The following is an 11,144-nucleotide window of genomic DNA, read 5'->3' as shown; positions in this document are numbered from 1 at the left end:
CCTCATCACTGATTGATAGAAATTAGGTAGAATGCAGTATTAATAGTGTTCCATGATGACAGATGGGAGCTACACTTGTAGTAAGCACAGTACAACATATAGACTTGTTGAATCACTGTTGCACACCTGAAACTAAAGTACCATTGTGTGTCAACTGTACTTCAACTTAAAAATAAAAGAAACTATGTAGAACAGCCACATGAAACCCACATTGCCACTGAAACTTTATCTGTCTAAACCCTAATCTTAGAAGGATTCTTTCTTGACAAGAATACCCAACACATTTTTTTTAAGATTTTATTTATTTCTTTGTACTTTAATTTCCACATCTGTAAAATTAGGATAATAATATCTACTTCAAGGTGCTGTTGTGGAGATTAAATGTATTCATATATGTGTAAAACAGTTAGAAACCTGGCCCAAGATCATGGTTAAGGAAATGTTACCTATGCCATATAAATATTAATAACATGAACAAGTGTATCATTAGACTCACAAATACTAATGTAAACTCAGCAACTGATTTTCCCACCTCTGTGGGGCCTTGTTCCTGGTCCTGTGCATGTTGCTGCCCTCCTTGGGAGGCTGAAAAGGAAGCTGCCCCCAACCCCCAAGCACCCAACACCCCCTCCTCCAGTCAGGAAGATCCCAGCTTGGCAGCTGGTTCTCCTGCTGTGGCTGCCTCAGAGTCCTTGCAGTACACATCAAAGCCTTCCTGATTGCTCTCACATCACACTAGCCACTGGCTCAGTGGCAGGAAAAGTTTAGATCTCTTCACTCTCCCCAACAATTATAGCTATTAATCCCTCCCTCACAGAGTTGTCCCCAGCCTGCCTTGAAGCCTCTCTTGCCAGTCAGTCCTCCAACAGGTTCCTCTCTGTGGTTCAAACACATGCGTATCACCCATGGGAGAAACACTTCTGGAAGGTCTTGGGGAAATTTGAGTTACAGAGGAAAAGCATGTTGAAGAGCCAGATTCCTCACTCCTGTTGCTTGCCTCACAATTATTTAGACAAATAATCATTTTTAAACTCATGTTTACTTTAGGCTAGAAATGCTTAATGAGCTAGCACTTCTTTAAAGGGCTCAAAAGCACTTGTTTTGCAATTCAGTACTCTTGCTCTTTGACCCAACAGTGAGAGCCAGGGCTCTGCTGGTAAATCAGGGACATTTAGCTTGGCTGACCCTGCTAAAACTGTTTTACCAGAAAAGAGGAGAACAAAGATCACAGATGAGAAGAAAGAAATGGGTTTCCAGGGAAAGAAGCCAGGGGAATTGCTTAATTGGCATTGTCCCTGTACAGCCCTAGTTTTAAAGGATAAACTACAAGACTAGATTCCAGAAGAATCCGGAACCCTCAAGAAACTCTGAGATTGTAACAAAAATTTTCTTATAGCATTTTTTAATTACTAGATTTAGCCCCCAACCCCACCAATATCCTTCAGATTACCTAAGTATGTCACAAGACAATACATGGTCCATTGAACATGGTAAGAACGTGTGAGCTGATCAAGAGCCTTTCGTCTAGGGCCCTGACAGAGAGCAACTTTCTGACGAGCAATTTTATCTGGCTGCACTCTGGGAATTATTTCTTAGAATTTCTCTTTCTTACTCATTTTTTGCAGGTTATCTCTAAAACTGAGACAGTAAAAAACATATTGAGTCAAGACCAATCTAAGGGGAAGACAATGGGATTCATTACAAAAATGTGTGTGTGTGTGTGTGTGTGTGTGTGTAAAATGGCCAAGTCACGATATGAAAAATGGCATTTGCTTCTTACTTCTTCTTTATCAAACTTTATTTACCCAACAAAACATCCTTACTTATTTGTAGTCCTTCTGGACAAACTGTCCTGGATTTTATATATTGAATTATGTGGTTATCCTGAAAGCAAGATAAATTTGGAGAACACAATTTTAGAAATATATGTGACTCATAGCTTCTTTTTCAATTTGGGAGCCACCAAAAAACACAAGATAAGAAATCCTTCTGTACTACCTACCACTTCCTCCAAATATTCTCAGAGGTAAATCCTGAGGATTAAATTGACCAATGCCCTAAGACCTTCTTAACTACACAGTGGTCAAAAAGAGGGCTTGGAGTTGGAGAGCCTGGAGAATTGCTTATCTGTCTGAAAGATAGGTTAGCTAGGACTCGTTTAATTTTTTAGAGAGAGTAGAGGGGGAATAAGAATTTTTTGTTAGAGGCGCCTGGGGGGCTCAGTCAGTTAAGTACATACCTTTGGCTCGGGTTATGATCTCAGGATCTTGGGATCAAGCTCCACATAGGGCTCCCTGCTCAGCAGGGAGTCTGCCTGTCCCTCTGCCTCTGCCATCTGCCCCACCACCACTTGCCCCTTCTCTCTCTCTCTCTCTCAAATAAATATATAAAATTAAAAAAAAAAAAGACAACAACAAGGAATTTATCTTTACCCTGATCCCAGTGAAATCATAATAAAATCTTTAATTACTCCACATCCAACCTTTGGAGGTTCTGCTCAGGTCTGTGAATGAGGATAGATAGGCTTATGGGCATGGCCATTATATAGTCTATGACATTCTAACAAAGATAGAATGAAACCCCATCTGACTATAGCAGGATGGTTTTATTAAGAAATAAAAATGGCAGAATACCTGAGAGGCTCAGTTGTTAAACGTCTGCCTTTGGCTCAGATCATGATCCTAGGGTCCTGGGATCAAGTCCCACATCGGGCTCCCTGCTCAGAGAGAGGTCTGCTTCTTCCACTCCCACTCCTCCTGCTTGTATTCCATCTCTCACTATCTCTGGCTCTCTTTCTGTCAAATAAATAAATAAAATCTTAAAAAAATAAAATAAAAATGGCTAAGTGGCAAAGAGCTATTGAATGACAAACCAAATTATACTGTATCTGGAAGATAATGAGTGGCCAGAAGAAATTCTTTTTTTTTTTTTTTTTTTATAATTTTTTTATTTTATATAAACATATATTTTTATCCCCAGGGGTACAGGTCTGTGAATCACCAGGTTTACACACTTCACAGCACTCACCAAATCACATGCCCTCCCCAATGTCCATAATCCCAACCCCTTCTCCCAAACCCCCTCCCCTCGGCAACCCTCAGTTTGTTTTGTGAGATTAAGAGTCACTTATGGTTTCTCTCCCTCCCAATCCCATCTTGTTTCATTTATTCTTCTTCTACCCACTTAAGCCTCCATGTTGCATCACCACTTCCTCATATCAGGGAGATCATATGATAGTTGTCTTTCTCTGCTTGACTTATTTCGCTAAGCATGATACGCTCTAGTTCCATCCATGTTGTTGCAAATGGCAAGATTTCATTTCTTTTGATGGCTGCATAGTATTCCATTGTGTATATATACCACATCTTCTTGATCCATTCATCTGATGATGGGCATCTAGGTTCTTTCCATAGTTTGGCTATTGTGGACATTGCTGCTATAAACATTCGGGTGCATGTGCCCCTTTGGATCACTACGTTTGTATCTTTAGGGTAAATACCCAATAGTGCAATTGCTGGGTCATAAGGCAGTTCTATTTTCAACATTTTGAGGAACCTCCATGCTGTTTTCCAGAGTGGCTGCACCAGCTTGCATTCCCACCAACAGTGTAGGAGGGTTCCCCTTTCTCCGCATCCTCGCCAGCATCTGTCATTTCCTGACTTGTTGATTTTAGCCATTCTGACTGGTGTGAGGTGATATCGCATTGTGGTTTTGATTTGTATTTCCCTGATGCCGAGTGATATGGAGCACTTTTTCATGTGTCTGTTCGCCATCTGGATGTCTTCTTTGCAGAAATGTCTGTTCATGTCCTCTGCCCATTTCTTGATTGGATTATTTGTTCTTTGGGTGTTGAGTTTGCTAAGTTCTTTATAGATTCTGGACACTAGTCCTTTATCTGATATGTCGTTTGCAAATATCTTCTCCCATGCCAGAAGAAATTCTTAATCAAGGCAGTAAAATGATAAAATCAGTACTTTAGCATGTGACTAACAGAGTAGATAAACTGGTAAATCAGAGAGTAGTGATAGGTTTTTGGACTAAGGAAATATTATAAGAATAAATGACAGGGACATTTACTAGTAAGGAGATTGAATTAGTAATAAAAAACCTGCCAACAAACAAAAGTCCAGGACCAGACAGCTTCACTGTTGAATTATACCAAACATTTAAAGAATTAACACTAATCCTTTCAAACTTCTCCAAAAAATATAGAAAAGAAGGGAACACTTCCAAACTCATTTTATGAACCCAGAATTACTCTGATACCAAACCCAGAACGGAAGACACAGGAAAATTGCAGACCCTGATGAATGCAGATGTGAAAATCTTCAATAAAATATTGACAAACGAAATGCAAGCACATTGAAAGGACCCTACATAATTTAGTTCCCAGGGATCTCAATCACCTTTCTCTTCTATATCACACCAGCTCATTGCATTGAAGACAATACACTGATTGGACCAAATTTAAAAGAAATAGCAGCTATTCTAGACTTCCTGATAGGACATTTGCATATCAGAGGGTGGGACACAAATCTGACTAAATTCAAGAACCTCAGTGAAATTTTTAGGATGCCAGTGTCTAAGCATGTCAAGATACTCTCTATCTGAGGTGAAGGATGGGTTGTTGCATCTGGCCCCTCCTACCAACCAAGAAAGGCACAATGCCTACTGGACCTCTTTGGATTTTAGAGGCAACATATTCCTCAGTTGGGTATGTTACTCCAGTCCACTCACGGACTGCCAGTGTTGAGTGAATCATAGGATAAGAAAAGGTTCTCAGCAGATCCGGGCTGGTCTGAAGCTGCTGTGCTCGTGGGCCGAGATCCAACACATCCAGGGGTGCTTGAAGTGTTGGTGGCAGATAGAAGTGCTGTTTAGAGCATTTGGCAGGACCCTATAGGGCAATCCCGTCTAGGGCCTTAGGATTTTGAAATAAATCCCTGCCATTCTCCACAAATAACTACTTTCCTATTGAGAAAGCATTCTTGGGCTGTTAGTAGGCCTTAGTAGAGCCTGAATGCTTAATCAGGGACCCCCAAGTTACCATGCAACGTGAGCTGCCCATCATTAACTGGATATTATCTGACACCCCAAGCCATAAAGTTGGGCATGCACAGCAGCACTCCATCGTCAAATAGAAGTGATCAGGCCCAAGCAGGTCCTAAAGGTACAAGTTACGTGAGGAAGTAACCCAAACTATCCTTATTCAGCTACACTGCTTTCTGTGTCTCAGTGTGCACCTGTGGCCTCATGGGGATTTTCCCACTGATCAGTTGATGGAGGAAGAGAAAACTCAGGCCTGGTTTCAGATAGTTCTGTGCAATAGGCAGTCACCACACAACTAGAATTTATACGAGGGGTTTCTGCATCTATTGTTTGCATATGGTAGATAGTGCAACTTCTTAACCTCTACAATCACTGAGACAACTCCTTATAATAAATATATAATATACATATATTTTAGATCAAGAGAGAGAGATAGGTTCTCTTTCTCTGGAAAGCCCTAATACACTCTACTTATCTAAGTCCTACTTACATAGGTTTCTTTTATACTAGTCAGAGGAAGATTGGAATAGCTATATGAGACAAAGTAGACTTCAACACAAAGAATACATCAGAGATAAAGAGACTTTTCATGGCAATAAATGGGTCACGTCATCAAGAGGACATAATGACCCTGAAAGTTTATGTACCTAATAACAGAGTTTTAAATTAGATGAAGCAGATACTGATAGAATTGAAAGGAGGAGATAAGTCCACATAGTTGGAGATGTCAGCACTCTCAATAACGGATAGAACAACCTGACTGAACATCAACAAGGTTATAGGAGACTTGAACAAGACCATCAACCAACCTGACCTTATTGACATGTGTGGTACACGCCACTGACCAGCAGAATGCAACTTCCTTTCAAGTATACATTGATTATTCACCAGATAGATCATATGCTGGGCCCCAAATCAAATCTCTGTAAATTGAAAAGGACTGAAATCATATAAAGCAGATTCTATTAGCTGCAATGGTACTGAACTAGAAATCAATAACAGAAAGATATCTTAAAGTCTCCAAAATATTTAGAAGGTTAAGTATTATTTAATAATATAAGCCAATGTTTAGTAAAGCTCCATATGCTCAAGGTCAAATTTTAACAGTCCCATTTTCAGTGCATATACGCTTAGGCCCACTCAAACACATACACACCCATATACACAGTATAGATTAAACGAGCACTAGAGCTCCAAAAATTTGTTTCAATCCATTTTAAAAGATCGGTTTGAGAAATTCATCATTTTTATACAGCTGAGTCTTTTTGAACAGTTACAGAAGTTAACTACTGACTTTTTATTTCAGCAAAAAAAAAAAAAAAAATCTAATCCTGAATGTTGGTTTATTTTGAATGGGACAAGTATAGCAAAAATTTTAGAATCTGTTAAGGTTTTATATCAATGAAAAGTACTATTACCATCTGTAACACATCAGTATAGTGGTTAAGAATATGATTAACTTAACCAAAGGGCTTGGATTTGAATCCTGGTTCTTGCATTTGCTGTGTGAAGTTCACTAAATTTCTTTGTTTCTCCATGCCACCACGCCTTCATTTCTAAAATGAAGCTAATTACTGTACTTATTCATAGTGTTGTTAAACTGATTAAATGAGTTAATATCTATAAAGTTCTCACAGCAAGGACTGGCACTAATAAGCAACACAGAAGTTTTAGGTTTAAATATTAATGTTGCTCTTTTCTGGGATTCAGATCTTTGCATTCCACATCCCAAGATTGGGTTCCAACATTCCTTCTCAGAAGAGATCATATGTCCTAGTCTGAGTTGCTTAGAACCCATATTGGGCATCTGAAGCACTGCCATGATAATATGAGAGAAAAATTTCTCCCACAATATGCAGAGAAAATATCTCTGGCTCAATAAATTTATTTTGATATCTTTGCATTACCTGCCAAGATTGTAAAAGGTCAAGCTCAAAGCAACACATTTGACCATTAATCACATCACAGTACCTCATGGTCTCTGTCATGGGCTAAATGTATCCCCTCAAAATTTGTATGTCGAAACCCTAAACCCCAATATGATGGCATTTGGAGATGAAGCCTTTGAGAGGTAACTATGTTTAGATGAGGTCAGAGTTCATACAGTAGAACTCCCATAGTGGGATTAGTTCCTTCATAAGGAAAAAACGAGACCAGGTAAGGGCACAGCAAGAAAATAGCTGCTGACAAACCAGGAAGAGAACCCTCCTTACCAGACATCCAGGCTGCAAGGACCTTAATCTTGGACTTCCTACCCTCCAGAACTGTGAAAAGTAAATGTTTGGTTGGCTGATTTTTAATTTTTTTTAAGTTTACTTACTTAGTTTCAAGTAATCTCTACACCCAAGGTGGGACTCAAGCTACAACCCCAAGATTGAGTCACATGCTCTACCAGTTGAGCCAGCCAGGCACTTCCAAATATTTATTGTTTCAGCCACCAGGCCATGATATTTCATTATAGCTGCCAGAACTGACTAAAGTCTTGTTCTTTCTCTCAACAAAATGGGAGAGAATGTTCATCATAGGGTCATAATTCCCAGTCTGCGTCCAAGGGAACTGTCAACAGCAGCCACTTCTACTGCTAAAGTAGGAGCATCAATCTCATAATAAACCAGCATTCCAAGATGAACTTTCCCAGAATCTAGGCTTGTATGTCAATATTTAGACTTGGGAATTTCCAAGTTTCTTGCTTAACTCCTCTGCCTTGTTCTCTACCATGATTTTCAACAGCAAGCCTCTTCACCCTTAATCAATATTCCACAGGGACAGTGAGAGGAAATCTGCCATCTTTATTCAAAAGACAAAAAAGAAGAGAAATAAAAGGGACATACTTCCATGCCACAAAAGACAAAGCACACCCCTTTAGGGCTAAATTAGTATTTCAGGATACCAGCCCCTACAGGTGTAGCAAGAGGCCCCATCCCACAGCTCATTACCTCTCCCAAGTCTGGCAAGACACAACTCAAACAACAACCACACATCTACAGCACAGAAAAAAGGCCAGCACTGCAGTGAGACAAGTAAGCGCTCCCCTAGGAAGCCATTTCCAGACTAGGTCTTCTGCTAACTAACTAGGTGACTATAGAAAAATTACTATATTGGGGCACCTGGGAGGCTCAGTCGTTTAAGCATCTGCCTTTGGCTCAAGTCATAATTTCAGGGTTCTGGGATGGAGCCCCACATCAGGCTTCCCAGTCCCTCTCCTTCCCCTGCTCAATGACTTTTGCTCTCTTTCTCTCCCATTCTCTCTCTCAAATAAATAAATAAAAACTTTTTAAAAAAATAGAAAAAGAAAAATGACTATAAAATGAACATTTTATTGAGCCAATGTACTGAGCCACAGGAGGCACCGAACCCTCTCAGACAAGTCCCTATCCTTACCAGTCTGGAGGAAGTTTGGGGGCAAGATCTCCTCAAAGGTGCCTCTCTCTCACTTCTACTGAATTCTGTGCACCATGTCCATAGTAGAAAGGCAATAACCATATTCTTAAGAGACTCGAGTCACTTTAGAGGACTCCTTATCGTTATACCAAAGTATTTAATGCCATAGGGCTGTAATCGTACAGTTAGTATGCTTGTCCAGTTTGACATACACCTAACCTCAGGAATTCCTCTTAAAGCTCAGTATTTCTGCGGAGAAGGGTTTTCAGACTTGGAGTTCAGTTGGAGCCCTTTATTAAATACTGTCCTAATGTACTTGTGGGTTGCATATAGTCTAATAATACACCAATGCAGAGCCTTTAGTGTTGATCACTTTCTTTTGAGGTTTCTGGGAATTTTTTCTTTGATGAGAAAATTTCATTTCATGATTACAGAAAATTTCTTGACCTCTCTGTGTTCCTAGCCGACTTGATCAGTTGATTATTATATGATGGACACTCATTCTACGGCACATAGGCTTTGTGCCTTGGGTCGATGCATCTCTGTCCTAAACATCATTGATCTGCATACATAAGGGTGCCCCCCACTCCGGATCTTCAGTACAAGTCTCCTCCTTCAAGGATGCGTGCAAATAACTATGATAACAGGGCAGTGCTTTCTGTTTGTCCTTTCACAGGAAATTGTCCTCAGCCTGCGAATCAAAAATAACATTTTATTGTCTTTCTTCTCCTACCCACCTAGTCACCATCAGCCCCTTTCTTCTCAAACAACGACACTCTTTCTATCTGGTCTTGTTAACCCTTGGCTTAAAAAAAGCAAATTTCCCTATGTGATTGATGTTTTTAGTGTAAATCTGGAGCTTTGTCTGACAGGAATAAATAAAAAGACAAATTGTAAGTGCTTTGGTTGTCACGGCAGGGAGTCCTATCATGCCATCAAGCTTTCTTGTCCCCAAATGTGTGAGCTGCCTGAAAGACCAAGGTAATTGAAAGGCATGCATATACCTCTGGTTTCTCAGATATTAACGGAAATTGCCTCCTACTGTGGTTGCTTTCTGGCTCAGTGTTCTGAAAGAGAAACAGGTCATTCCATTTCTAGCACAAGTATTGAATGCACTTTAGTCCATCAAGAAGGAAAAATCTCCGTGCACTGGGAGGTAGAAAGACAATGTGACTGCTGGTTCTGCTAACTCTGTACTGAAAATGACTCTCTCTCTCTCTCTCTCTCTCTCTCTCTTATTTTCTCTTATCTTGTCCCTCCTCCGTCTCTCTCTTCTACCTCAGAAAAAGAGTAGGTAGAGCCGGTACACCTGAACACTTACTTCATTTCCTACCCAAAGTATGTAACATCTTAGTTTATCTTCAAGTTTATGATGACCTCCTCCACCAGCTATCAGAAATAATCCAAATGCCCTTGGTGGGTTAGTGAGTGAGTGAGTGTGTGGGTATAAGAAATTTTGGTGCCCATAGAACGAAAATATAGAACAGATGATAAGCTATGGGGTTCAAAATATTCATTAACACAGACAATTATTATTATTAATCTTATATAATATTATTACTTAATTATATACTATTAATTAATATATAATATTAATACACATAACCAAAAGGTAAAGGCATATAACAACTTGTTTTTGGCAATGCTGGGTACACCATCTACCCAGCACCGATAGCTCAGAGTGACTACTTAACAACAAAATGGGTTCACAATTCTCATATGAAGCTGAGATTAGCTATGACATTTCCAGCGCGTGTTGGGGGGGGGGGGGTCAGATTAAATGGTTAGCTGGCTAGGTGCCAGGTAACTCAGAGTTCCAGGGGTCGTTTGTCAGGCATTTCTTCTTGCCACTCCATACCCCCACTATACCACACCTAAACATAAGAACCTTCCCTCTGTTTCAAGGGATTACAAGTGTCCCAGATTGTTGGGGGGTGGGGGGAGGGGGAGTGGCCTGGATGGGGTTCACCAAATCTCACGGCATTGATAACCAGCACTTCTGTCCGTCAGTTATTAGGAAATGTGTGAAGTGTCACAAGAAGTTACTTTCCGTTTTGTCTTATTTTATTTCTCCCTCCCTTCCCTTATGATTCTGTTTTGTTTCGTAAATTCCATGTCTGAGTGAAATCATATGCTAATAAGGAGGGCACGTGATGTAATAAGCACTGGGTGTTCTCCACAACTGATGAATCACTGAACCACCTCTGAAACTAATAATACACTACATGTTAATTAGTTGAATTTAAATAAAATAATAATTTTTAAAAATACACTCTTCGGAGTGATTAAAAGATCTTCCAGAGCAGCTTCTCTGTTCAGCTGACTTGCTGTGTCCCTTTAAATTGTGAACGATGACTTGTGGAAGTGGCTTTGTTCCCATGTAGTTCCCAGAAGCTTGTGATGGTTAATGCACCAACCAATTCCCTCCTCCTCCTCTGTCCCCCACTAGGTCCAGACAACTTCAACTTCAACTATTTCTGTCTTCTCCTTCAAAGTTATATCCCATTCTAACCCAGAGGACCCTCACCTGCCCGAGGCAGTGGGAAGGGCAAGCAGGGGAAATTCTCACACTTCCTCCCGCATTTGCTACACAGTCAATTTTCCTGTATAAACAGTCCTCCTGTCTTCCATCAAAGTCTTCTCTTTAGACGCTCAAAAGCTTATTTTCAAAGTTTCAAAACATTTTAGAAGACTTAGTGTTGAAAGTTACTTTC

This window comes from Mustela lutreola, chromosome 5, assembly GCF_030435805.1.
Source record: "Mustela lutreola isolate mMusLut2 chromosome 5, mMusLut2.pri, whole genome shotgun sequence".
NCBI classification, from domain to species: Eukaryota; Metazoa; Chordata; class Mammalia; order Carnivora; family Mustelidae; genus Mustela; species Mustela lutreola.
The sequence above is the reverse complement of the archived record's forward strand: the minus strand, read 5'-3'. Positions refer to the sequence as shown.